This window comes from Mobula birostris, chromosome 1, assembly GCF_030028105.1.
Source record: "Mobula birostris isolate sMobBir1 chromosome 1, sMobBir1.hap1, whole genome shotgun sequence".
Taxonomy (NCBI): Eukaryota; Metazoa; Chordata; class Chondrichthyes; order Myliobatiformes; family Myliobatidae; genus Mobula; species Mobula birostris.
This window is the reverse complement of record NC_092370.1, coordinates 140,254,351-140,267,871: the sequence shown is the minus strand read 5'-3', so window position 1 is coordinate 140,267,871 and position 13,521 is coordinate 140,254,351.

The window sequence follows — 13,521 nt, the reverse complement described above, 5'->3', positions numbered from 1 at the left end:
GACCCCTCCTCCAGATGCGGTCGATCCTCTGCAGTGAACCCGGCACCCAAGCAAGGGCGGACACACACCGGGTTCCCGCTGATCGTACCTTTCCACCCTGTGCGTTGTCCGGTACTTCCCACCGACTCGTGAGAGGCGCACCGCTTCCAGGGTCTCGTTACCTCGGGTGTCGTGTGTCTTGCCTTAGCGAGCCTGTCCCTTTTTATCCCCCTGCTGGGGTATCGCCTGTCCATCACTTCAAACAGTTCAGGATTCAAAGGGGGAGCCGCTCCAGACAGCTCTCTCACCAATCCCTTCATTACACATCTCCAGATGCTGCTCCATTGTTCCTTATCTCTCCTTCCCCTGAGGACAGGTGGCAGACCAACTGCTGATGTCACTGATGCTATACCCAGGCCAGCAAACATCTTAATTTTATGTGTATTCTCGTCACAGGGAGAAGAGAGAACATCTGGGTGGGTGGGGTTTTTGATGCTGCTGGCTGCTTTACAGAGGTGGTGAGAAATGGAGATGGAACCCATAGAGGGGAGGCTGGTTTCTGTGATAAGCTGAACCAGGTCCACAACTCTCTGCAGTTTCTTGTGCTCACAGGTAGAGCAGTTGCTGTCGCAAGCCATGATGCATCCAGATAGATGCTTTTACGGTGCATCCATAAAGGTTGATAAGGGATGAGGGAAATTTGTCAAATTTTAGCCTCCTGTGGAAGAAGAAAGAGGCCCTGGTAAGCTTTCTTCGCTGTAGCACGAATGTGGTTGGATTAGAACAGGTTCTTGGTGATGTTCATTCTGGAGAACTTGAAGCTCCCAACCTTCTGGACCATAGCACCATTGAGGTACATAACCCCCTTCATGAAGTCAATGGCCAGCTCTTCTGTTTTGCTGACACTGAGGGAAAGGTTATTGTCATGACCCCATGTCACTAAGCTGACTACCTCCCTCCTGTACTCTTGCTCATTGTTATTTGATGATATTCAGCCCTCTATGTAGATTGAGCTAGAGCAGGATCTGGCCACACGGTCACGAATGTATAGGGAGCAGAGTAGGGCACCAGTGTTGTGGATAATCATGACAGAGGTGTTGCTGCCTATCCTTACTGACTGAGGTTTGTTGGTCAAGAAGTGAAGCATCCAGTTGTAAAGGGAGGTGTTGAATCCCACGTCCAGGAGTTTGGAGAGATATTGGTTCAGAATTATAGTATTGAATGCAGAGCTGTAGTCAATACAATAATCTGACATAGGTGTGTTACTCTCCAGATACTCCAGAAATGAGTGTAAACCCAGTGAGATAGAATCTGCTTTAGACTTTTTTCAGCATTAGGCAGATTGCAGTGGATCAAGGTTGTCTGGGAGGCTGTGACCAGCCTCTTGAAGCACATCATGTTGTTGGACGCCAGAGACATCAGGCTATGGTTATTAATGCATGTTACATTGTTTTTTTTTAGGGAGAATAGTGGTCTTTTTATGGTTGAGAATCTCAGAATGAGATTAAAAATGACTGCAAATACCCCCACCAACAGATCTGTATGTGATATAAGGACATCACCTGGGACACCATCCAGGCCAGTTGCTTTCCATGGATTCACTCTCTGAACAACTGTTCTTATGACTGCAATGGTGACTGAGTTGAGGTGCATTGAAGGCTGTTGGGCTGATGGTGACATTCCAATCACACTCTGTTTGAACGTGCATAGAATGCATGAGGTTCATTGGGAAGTTGTGCGCTGTCGTTGACAATGTTGCCCAACTTGGCCTTCTAGCCCGTTATAGCATGTGAATGCTGATATAACTGGCGGCTGAGTTGGGACTTGATTTTGGACTGGTATTGTCTCTTGGCATGATGGATAGTTTTACAGAGATCATATATCGATTTCTTGTAAAGATCAGGGTCACCTGATATGAGCACTGCAGTTCTAGCCTTCCTTAGGGACTGGATCACCCAGTTCATCCATGGGTTCTAGTTTGGGAACACCAGAGTTGTCCTCTTTGATACACAAGCCAACACTACCTGCCTCTCCACCTATTTTTGTATCATCTGTTACATATTTAGCAATGCAGTTTGGAGTAGGCCCTTCTGGCCCTTTGAGCCATGCTGCCCCACCAAGCCCCGACAAATATGATCAACTAGATAAAGCCTCTCTATATAATAAGATTTTTCCAGAAAGGTCTTCCTGAAACATAGCATCACCTCACACAAAAAGAGGTGCCAGTGAGAGACAGGATATCAGAATGACGTGAAACATACCCAACAACTAAGACTGCATTGTTTTTACTACCTTCAAAATTTCATCGGCTTGTTTGTTAGAAGTTTCGATTGACTTTTTGCGCCTCTAATTTGAATGGCAATTGATCTTGAGAGTAAAGAATTCAAGCATACAATATGGAATAATCAATACCCATAACTGAGAAGTGAATTCTGTATAAAAATAGCAGGTTTCTGTTCAGACTTCAGAACAGTGTGGGTGGCAGAGGTTCTCCTCCCCGACTGTTCTCCTTGTGCACAAGTAAAAATAAAAGGAATTTTATGAAATAACTAAAATTATATTTTAGTTATTTTATTATCGACAAGGCCTGTTACTTGTATCTCTAGACTGTATTCCATCTGCAACTTCCTTGCCCATTCTCTCATCCATCCAAGTCCTTCTGTAGACTCCCTGCTTCCTCAACACTACCTCACTACCTATCCCCCACCTGTCTTTGTATCATATTATTATTATTTATTTATTTAGCACCACAGTGTGGAGTAGGCCCCTCTGGTCCTTTGAGCCACGATGTCCCAGCAACCCTGGACAAACCCAATTAACCCTTACCTAATCATGGGACAACTTACAATGACCAACTAACCTATCCAGAATGTCTTTGGACTATGGGAGCAAATCGGAGCAACCAGGGAAAACCCACTGGGAGGATGTACAGTCTCCTGCCAGTATTTCCTCAAAGAGTTCCAACAGTTTTGTCAGGCAAGATTTCCCCTTTAAAAAATCATGCTGACTTTGGTCTGGTTTATGATGTGCCTCCTAGTACCCTGAAAGCTCATCCTTACTAATGGACTCAAACATCATCCCAACCACTGAGATCAGGCGATATGGCCGCTGCTTTCCTTTGCTTCCCTCCTATATTAAATAATGGAGTGACATTTTCAATTCTCTAGTCCTCCAGAACCATTCCAGAATCTAGTGATTCTTGAAAAATTGCTACTAATGTCTCCACAATCTCTTTAGACCGCACCCAACAGAACGGACAACAAACGGAAAACAGGCCCCACTCCCCACCACTCTAATTTGAACCTTCCTGAGTAGCCTTAGTAAATCTCCCAGTCAGGATATTGCTCCCCGTCTCGTCCGGTTGTAACCCATGTCTCTTGTACATCACCTCCCTCCACCCTAGAAGAGATCCCAATGATCCAACATCTGGAATCCTTGTCCCCTGTACCACCTCCTCAGCCACACATTCATTTGAGCTATCTTTTTATTTCTATCATCACCAGCACATGCCACTGGGAGTAATCCAGAGACTACTAAACCTAGAGGTCCTAATTTATTGATTCTCTAATAACTCCCCGTATTCAATGTGCAAGACCTAGTCCATTTTTCATTCTGTGCCATTGGTACCACCATGCACCACACTTCCACTTGAGAATTTTCTGCAGCTGCACTGAGATGCCCATGACTGGTGTCTCTTTTGTGGCCACAGAATCTCCTGTCTGACCCTTCAACTATCAATTTTCACTACTGCCCTTCCTGACTTCTTTCCCATTGCATCCCAAGTCAAACTTGAGTTTATTATCATATGCACGTGTAAGGGGTTTCTTCTTTTGTGTTACTGCGTAGGCTAATTAAAGTGGCTTCTTTGTTATGTTATACTTAAAATGGCTTCTCTGCGATGTTAACTGCTGAGACAGTGGTTCTCTTTCTAGCAGCTTGTTTGGGTTATATTACTGATAAGGATGATTGTATCCATTTTTGGGGGGCTTGTGGGATTCGCCACTTGCCTGGCCTCATAGTCCCCCAAGGCGAATCCAAACTCTAGGCGGTCATCCACATACGCCAAAACTCCAAACACCTCCACATCTCCCAAGGTCTTCCTCATGCCCTGCAGGAAGGTTGCAGGGGCTCCGGATATGCCCTGGGGCATCTTTTCAGACCGAAAGAATCCTAGGGAACCTATAACAGCTGTCCTCTCCTCATCGTCTTCACTCATCGGGATCTGGCAACATCCACTCCTCAGATCCAGCACATTAAATCACGTCGCACCACACAAACAGACCATAGCATCTTCGGCCCTCAGGGCCGTATTCTGGTCAATGACAGTGCGCCTGTTCAGAGTCCTATAATCCACACACACGCTGCCTGCGTCTTCCACGGCTACAGGGTCCAGTCACTGTGACCTCTCTCTCACCGAGGTGTCTTCAGCGGTCAACTCCCCTCCCTCGTGGTATTTTGGAGTGTCTACTAAGAGGGTCTCACCCTCAGATACTTCCCCCAGGCTGTAACACAATGGGGTCTCGTTTAAATTTGGTACCAGCCCAAGGCTGCTACACACGTCTTCACAAGCAGCTTGAAATGCTGGGTGCCCAGACAATGCCCCTATGAACCCCAGGGTCACCAACCAATCATTGTCTTCTGGACAATTACTGGCACTGGTACCCCAAATCTCCAGTGCCCTTAATGTTGTCAAGGGTAAATGCTTCAGACACTGGTTGTAAAATGAACTGTACAACAACTTGACCTGCGCCCCGGGGTCGAGGATGGCTTTAGCATAGCTTCCATCTATCCGTAATGACACACTGGGGCGTGGTCCCTCTAAGCCTTCAGGAATAGGGTCTTTTCCTTTTGGGAGTTCCTTGGTACATCACTGGGAACGTGCTCCCCCAGAGACCCCAAGCCATTTCCCCACTGGGCCTCCACTAAGTTTCCCGACACCTCTCTGATCAGCTGAACAACTTAGGGAGGGGCTGATCCCCTGAAATGATCCCCCTGGCACTGCAAGCAATTTAGCTGCCCTCCTAGCCAGAGAAGACACACTGAAAACTTTTCCCCCTCTTTCCTAACAGTATGGACAGCCCCTAGTCCCACCACCAACTTGTCAGCGCTAGTCTGAACTCGAACAAAGACCTCACCCAACACGCATGCAGCAATAACCAGCATATAACCCATAGAGACACACATTACTAACTGCAATCCCACAGACACACCGCAGCGCTGATTTAAACAGGGCAATCACGCAGCACACCACTGAATCCAATTCCGGACTAAGACCCCAAATGTAGCCTCCTGGCAAGCCTCAGGCTCACTCAACTCGCTGTCTAGGGAAAGCAGCCCTGGGCCCCGCCAAACTGGGTAATTAAGTTTGTGTGGATGCTATGTGATTGTACCCCACCCCGCCAAATAACAGACAAAACACCATATACGATTAATTGATTACAATTTATAGGTATTACTGGAACTATATAATTACTAGAGATAAAATATAAAAGGAAAATAAAAGGCGCCAAACTTATCAAAGTTCAATCTCTTCATGCACAAACAGTTGGAGCTCTAGTAACAATCCTCTTCTCAACATTCGATCCCCTCTGACCACCTCGACCTGCCGAAAACTACTCCACATTTACACTTCGCTTCTGTCACTTCCCCTCAACTGAGCACTGCCACTCATCTAACAACTGAGAGATCCGCTCCACCCACGTCTGGAGGGAATGACAATATCCCAAAAGCCAGGTGGAGCCTGCCGTAGCTGGAACATTTATTACACATTAATGTTATGTAAAGATGCCATAAAAAGAAACTTATTTGGAACAGCTTCACTAGCATGTAGCATCAGAGACACAACATAAGTTAAACATAATTATACATAACATTAACAAGTTAAACATAACAAGAAAAACATAAGTTATATGAAACTATACAAGATAGATAACAGAACAAAAGTCCACTGCAGTACAAAGCGGTCATAGAGTTGCTAAATAAAGTAGTGACTAGCATTGTGCAGGTTTGTTCAAGAACCGAATGATTAAAGGAAAGTTGCTGTTCTCGAAAATGGTGGTTTGGGACTTCAGGCTTCCATACCTCTTGCCTGATGGTAGCTACGAGAAGATGGCATGCTCCAGATGGTGGGGATCTTTGATGTAGCCTTCTTGAGGCTGACCTCATGTCAATACTATCAATTTTGGGAAGAGATGTGCCCACAATGTATTGGGCTCTGTCTACCACTTTCTACAGATACTAGACTATGATACGACTGCTCAGAATACTTTCAACAGTACATCTGGAGAAGCTTGTTAGAGAGTTCTGTGACATGACGAACTTCTTTAACTTCCAAGGAAGACATGGGTATGATTGCATTTAGGTGCTGGGTCCAGAGCAAGTCACCTGATATGTTAACACCTAGGAACCTAAAGCTGTTGACCCTCTCCATTGCCAATCCACCAGTGTAGACTGGTGCATGTTCACTCTGCTTGCCCTTCATGAAGTTGTCAATAAGTTCCTTAGTTTTACTGACGCTGTTGTTGCAGCAGGAGTAGGAAGTATACTTGCAAGTGTATCCTCCACCACTCAGTAAAATTGTGGCCATTCTTTTACTTCAGTGTGACTTTCTGAACTGATCCCTTGATCCTATTAATGTCTAACAATCTATTGATCACTGTCTAAATATGCTCAATGAACAAATCTGCATTTTACTGTTGTCTTGAGGTAAAGAATTTCAGAGATTCATGTCCATCTGGGAGTATTTTCTTTCAGAGAGTGAACAGTTGGAATTATTTTACCAAGGGAGCATTAGATCTCAATTCATTAGACGTATTAAAAGTTGAAATATGAAGTAGTATTGAATAATAGATAGGTTTCTGGCAGGAAAATAGAGCTGAGGCCAGGACCAGATCACCTTTGATCTTATGGAGTAACATTACAGGTCATATGGTTGAATCCTCCTATTTTTAATGCCATTTTTGCTGCCTACGGAAAAGGCTGAGTTGGGTCAAATTCTCCAATGACACTCTTGAACACTGGAATAGACTTGAGAGACCAAGTAGCCTACTTCATTCCTATCATCTAGTCTTATATTTGCCATGTTCTCCAATGGGGTTGACAGCCTGGAAAATAAATTGGTGGTGGGAGCAACTTTAATCTTCCTCGTGGTTTCTCTGGAGGAAATTTCTGCTCATTCAGCACTTGGTGTCAGAATATCAGTCTTAATACAATGGATTCCAGTTAATTGAGCCATTGGTTAATCAGGGCAGTTGCTTATTTGGGATAACTCTTAAATAAAAAATAGCTGGATTCCCTTCATTTATTTGGGATACTATGCCAGTTAGTTGGGACAGGAGACTGTTGCCGAACGGGTTCTAACTAGCAACAGTTGCCTGTACTTGTGTGGCCATTAGACAATACACTGTGCCTAGAGTAAAGAGTTGCATCAGTTGCATGTGCTTATGCTATGTTATCCATTGGGGCCATCATCACCTTCAATATGTGCCATGTGGTATGACATAGGCAATCATAGCCCTCATGACCATGATTGTTCCTGTTAGGGCATATTCTGGAGTCAGGGTGTATAGCAAATATTTACTTCATCAGCAACCAATCTTCAGACATGAACATGAATTGTAAATTGAATTTATAATTAAGTCTTGAACAATAGTTTTCCTGGAGCAGTGCATTGGAATTAATCGCAAACCAGACTATGCTGATTAACATTCAGTTTGGGCGTCCGGAATGTGGGTGTGAAGAAGGAGGTGTGTGAAAACTATATGTAATTCAAAAGAAGCATTGTAGATATATTGTAAATATAGAATTGTCCTGCTGTTATTTTTGATCTTTAGCATATAAAAATGTTATGTAATACTGGGTCAGGAGGCTTCTTCCTCCAATTGTGTCTCATTTTCTTAAATTAATCACTTCTATATCCACTAGCTTCAATGCCTCTCCAGTGACTCTCTTCATGATACAGTGGTCCTTGGCAAATTTTTCTACAGAAGTGGTTTGCAATTGCATTTTTCTGGGCAGTGTCTTTACAAGACAGGGACCCCAGCCACTATCAATACTCTTTAGAGATTGTCTGCCTGGTGTCCGTGGTCACATAACCAGGACTTGTGATCTGCTCTGGTTGCTCACATGGCCATCCACCACCTGCTCCCATGGGTTCACATGACCCTGATCGGGGGGCTAAGCAGGTGCTACACCTTGCCCAAGGATGACCTGCAGGCTAGTGGAGGGAAGGATCGCCTTACACCTCCTTTGGTAGCGATGTATCCCACCACCCTTTTGGGCCCTCAGACACCAAATCAAAAAGCAGTGGTTTTTGTCACCATTTCATGTCCATGAAACTTTGGCTAGTTGAGGCAGACGTTTATTTGCACCAAAATGTATTTGTCCCAATGTCTCCCAATTAAATTGAATCCACTGTATTTGGAAAACAATAGAGGAGTCCAGAAAAGTGGTGGTGAAGTAGAATTGATTGTTGTTACAGATGTCTTATTTGTAGGTGGTTTGTCAAGAGTCAACGTGTTATTGAAAACTAAGAAGGGACCAAAGCTTGCATCGTGTTCCCCCCACCTCCCCAGGTATCTGGACCTTTGACTACCTGACCATAAAACTGCAACCAGCAAGGATAAGCAACCATACTGCTCTATGATTATCCTCAACACTGGATCCTGCATGTCTGCATTCGAAGCCTCACACCTAACTCCCAATAAATCTATGACTGCTTGCTCACTCATGACTGCAAGGTCAGATTGTTTTCTAGCTCCATTTACAAATTTGCAGATGATGCCACCACAGTGGGCTGGATCTTACACAACAATGAGAGGGGGTAGAGGAAGGAAATAGAGAGTCTAGTCACACATCTTCTCCCTACATGTCAGCAAAATGAAGCAGCTTGCCATTGACTTCAGGAAGCGGGGTGCATTCCAGTCCCGTCTGTATCAAGGGTGCAGAGGTGGAGACAGTCGAAAGCTTCAAGTTACCAGGTGTAAATATTACTAACAATTTTTCCTGATCCAACTATGTTGACATTATGGCCAAGAAAGCACATCACCGCCTTTACTCCCTCAGGAGTCTAAGGGAATTCAGCATGTTGCTGATAATTCTTAGCAGTTTTTACATTGACACAATGGGAAGCATTGTAGCTGAATGCAACACGGCTTGCTATGGCAACTGCTATGCTCAAGACCACATATACTTTCAAAGAGTCATGAATGCGGGCCAGTCCATTATGCAAACCCAACTCTCCTCCATTGACTTGTCTACACTTCCCACTGCCCTGGGAAAGCAGAGAGCATAATCAAGGAGAACTCCCATCCTGGTCAGTTGCTCTTCTCCTGTCAAGCAGAAGTTATAAAAGCTCAAAAGCACATATCACTAGACTCAAAGACAGCACTAATCTTTTGTTGTCAGATTCTTGAATGTCAATGGATTTTTGAATGGTCCATTCACACTAATTTGCTATCTCTCATTTGCACTACTTATGTATGTATGTATGCATTTATTTATTAATGATTATATGTATGTATTTAGATAAAACAGTGCAGGTCCTTCGGTCCATGGTGTTGTGCTGACATTGTAACTGACTCTGTCTAATGCAAGGATTTCCAACCTGCGGTCCAGGGACCCCTTGATTAATGGTAGGAGTCCATGGCATAAGAAACATTGAGAACCCCTGGTCTAATGCTTCCCTCCCACATAGCCCCCCATTTTTCTATCATCCATGTGCCCATTTAGAGTCTCTTAAATGTCCCAGCTGTATCTGGCTCTACCACCACCCCTGGCAGTGCATTCTATGCACCCACCACTCTGTGTAGAGAGAAAAAAAATACCCCTGACATCAGCCTTGTGCTTTCCCCCAATCACCTTAAAATTACACCCCCTCATAAAACCATTACCTCTTTATGTATTTATTTATTGTAACTTGTAATAATTTTTTATGTTTTGCAGCAACACAACATATTTCAGTGATAATAAACCGGAGCCTTATTCTGATCCTGACCTCTCAGATGCAGAAAGTGCATTTTTCGGCTTCTTAGTCTACCTTAATATGACTCTTTATCTGAACTTCACTTTTTTCTGTAGTTGCTAAATATATTCTGCATTTTATTTTCATTTTGCTGCTTCAATGTTCTTATGTATGGTGTGATCTACCTGGATGGCACGCTTACACAGTTTTTCACTGTATCTCAGTACATGGTCTGCCTGGATGGAACGTTTACACTGTTTTTTTTCATTGTAGTCATTCAGTAAATGTACTATAATAAACCAATGAACTAGTAGATTATGCAAGGGATCAGTTGTGAAGGTGTAGCACGGGATGAAAGCTGTTTTATGTGATACTTTGCTGACAATAGTAGAGAAACCAAAAGAAACTGCTTTATGTTGCAAATATGAAATAAAAAGATAAAATGCTGGAGATTCTCTGCTTGACACACACACCATCTGTATAACAAGGCAATCAGAATTAATGTTTCAGGTTGAAGAACTTTAATCAGAGCCGAGAAAGTCAGAAAACAAACACATATAAAGTTGTAGAACAAGTTGAAATCCAGAAAACAATGGGAACAACTGTAAAAGGGGAAGACCCAAGTGCAAATGGATGACAGTCTGGTGTCAGCTGAGAGAGGACAATGAAGACTTGTTACTGGCATTCAATTTGTCTGCAGGAGGTGTGAAGAGGAATGATGAATGAGGAAGGAGAGAACTCGTCTTCTGAAGTGGTGTCTCAAGAGTCCACAGATGTTGAAAGATGCAACGAAAAGCAATGGACCACAGTGTAGACTCCTTCCACTGCAGCACATGACGAGGGTGGGGTTGGATGGTGGAAGCCCCTCGAAAAACAAATTACCTCAGGGAGTGGCAATGGTGCTGTCTTTGTATGTGTTGCTTTTCTCTCTTCAGAGTTTACATTACTGAATGTAACAAACATGAATGCAAAGGTTTTATACTGTTTCTTCCTTTATATATGCACTTTTTCAATCATGAATATAGTCTATTTTAATAAAAAAGAAATAATCCAGCAGGTTAAGCAGGATCTTTGGAGGGAAATGGATAGCTGACATTTGCTGCCTGCCCTTCAGCTGGACTGTCCAGATAAAGGGTTCAAATCCAGAATGTCAACTGTCTATTTACCACCAAAGATGCGGCCTGACCTGCTGAGTTCCTCCAGCAGCTTGTTTTTACTGTCTGAGGAATAAGAAATGGCTTGTTTCCACTGCTGTTCTGTGGGATCTGAAGGAAATGAAAGACACTGTTAGAAAATGCACGGTTATATAAATAAATGTGCGGACTGTTTTCTAAATGGGGGGAAAAATGCAAAAATCTGAGATGCAGAGGGACTTGGGAGTCCTTATGCAGAACACCCTAAAGGTTAACTTGCAGGTTGAGTTGGTGGTGAGGAAGGCAAATGCAATGTTAGCATTCATTTCAAGAGGTCTAGAAGACAAGAGCAGGGATGAGGCTTTATAAGGCACTGGTGATGTCTCACTTTGACTATTGTGAACAGCTTTGGGCTTCTCATCTAAGAAAAGATATGCTGGCATTGGAGACGGTTCAGAGGAGATTCACAAGGAAGATTCTGGGAATGAAAGGGTTATCATACAAGGAATGTTTGATAGTTCTGGGTCTGTACTTGCTGGAATTTACTCACTGAAACCTTTTGAATGTTGAAAAGCCTAGATAGAGTAGATGTGGAAAGGATGTTTCCCATGGTGGTGGATACTAGGACAGGAGGACATAGCCTCAGGATAGAGGGGCGTCTATTTAAAACAGAGAGGTGGAGAAATTTCTTTAGCCTCAGTATGGTGAATTTGTGGAATTTGTTACCACAGACAGCTGTGGAGGCCAGGTCATTGGGTGCATTTAAGGCAGAGATTGATAGGTTCTTGATTGGATACAGCAGCAAAGGTTACAGGGAGAAGACAGTGCAGTGGGGCTGAGGAGGGGAGAGAAGGATCAGCCATGATTGAATGGGAGAGCAGACTCAATGGGTCAAATTCTACTCCTTTGTATTAGTCTTTTGGACCTAATGACTGTCACTATAGTTCTAAAGAAGTTTTAAGAACATGGGAATGGTGAAGGAGGGCAATGACCAGAAGTTCGAGAAATTGATGTTCATGCCATCAGGTTGAAGGCTACCCAGATGGAATATAAGGTGTTGCTCCTCCATCCTGAGTGTGGCCTCATTGCGGCAGAAGACAAGGCCATGGACAGACATATTGGAATAGGAACGGTAAGTAGAATTGAAATGGGTGGCACTGGGAGATCCTGCTTTTTCTGGCGGAGTGCTCAGCTAAGTGACTTCCCACTCTACGTCAGGTCTCACCACTATACAAGAGGCTACCCCGGGAGTACCAGACACAATATATGACCCCAACAGACACACAGGTTAAGTGTTGCCTCACCTGGAAGGACTGTTTGGGGCTCTGAATGGTAGTGAGGGAGGAGGCGTAGGGGCAGGTGTTGCACTTGTTCCGCTTGCAAGAATAAGTACCAGGAGGGAGATCAGTGGGGAGAGAGGCATGGAGTCGTGCACAGAGTGATCCCTGCGGAAAGCAGAAAATGGGGGGGGAGGGGAGGAGAGGAAAGATGTGCTTGATGGTGGGATCCTGTTGGTGGTGATGGAAGTTAAGGAGAATTATGTGCTGGATTCAGAGGTTGGTGGGGTGGTAGGTGAGGACAAGATGAACCCTATCTCTGGTGGAGAGGCAGGAGGATGGGGTGAGGGCAGACATGCACAAAATGGAAGAGGTGCAGGTGAGCGCAGCACAGAAAGGGGCTTTCCTTCCTCCACTATCAATGCTGCCAGAAAAAGTGGGATCTCCCGATGGCCATCCATTTCAATTCTACTTCCCATTTCCTTTTTGATATGCCATTCGATGACCTCCTCCACTGTCGTGATGAGGCCACATTTAGGTTGGAGGAACAACACCTTATTTTCCGTTTGGATAGCCTCCAACCTGATGGCATGACTATTGATTTCTCACTATCAATTTCTCGAACCTCTGGTAATTCGCTCCCTCTCTCCATTCCAGTTTCCTCTCTCACCTTATCTCCTTACCCGCCCATCACCTCCCTCCACCTTCCCTTTGTTCCATGATTTTCTACCCCCTTCTCCAGCCTTTTATCTCTCTCATTGATCGAATTCCCAGCTCTTTACTTCATCCCTCCCCCTCTCTCAGTTTCACCTATTACCCACCACCTTGTACTTCTTCCTCCCCTCCTCCACCTTATCCTGACTTCTGATAAAAGGTCTTGACCCGTAACATCGACTGCACTCTTTTCCATAGATGCTGCCTGGCTTGCTGAGTTCCTCCAGCATTTTGTGTGTGTTGCAGTTTACAGCCCCTGCTTCCTCTCAATGGTAAGTATGCAGCAACATAGAGACTTAGCAGCAATAGTATGGGCTTCCAAATGAGAATTGCCCATCCCAACCAGACGTCATAAAGTTGTAACCATTCCTTGATTTCGATTGGATTACGTTTCTCATTCTTATAGTCATTCTTATTGGTGGGTCCACCACGTTTAGTCCCGCCTTCCAGCGCCGTT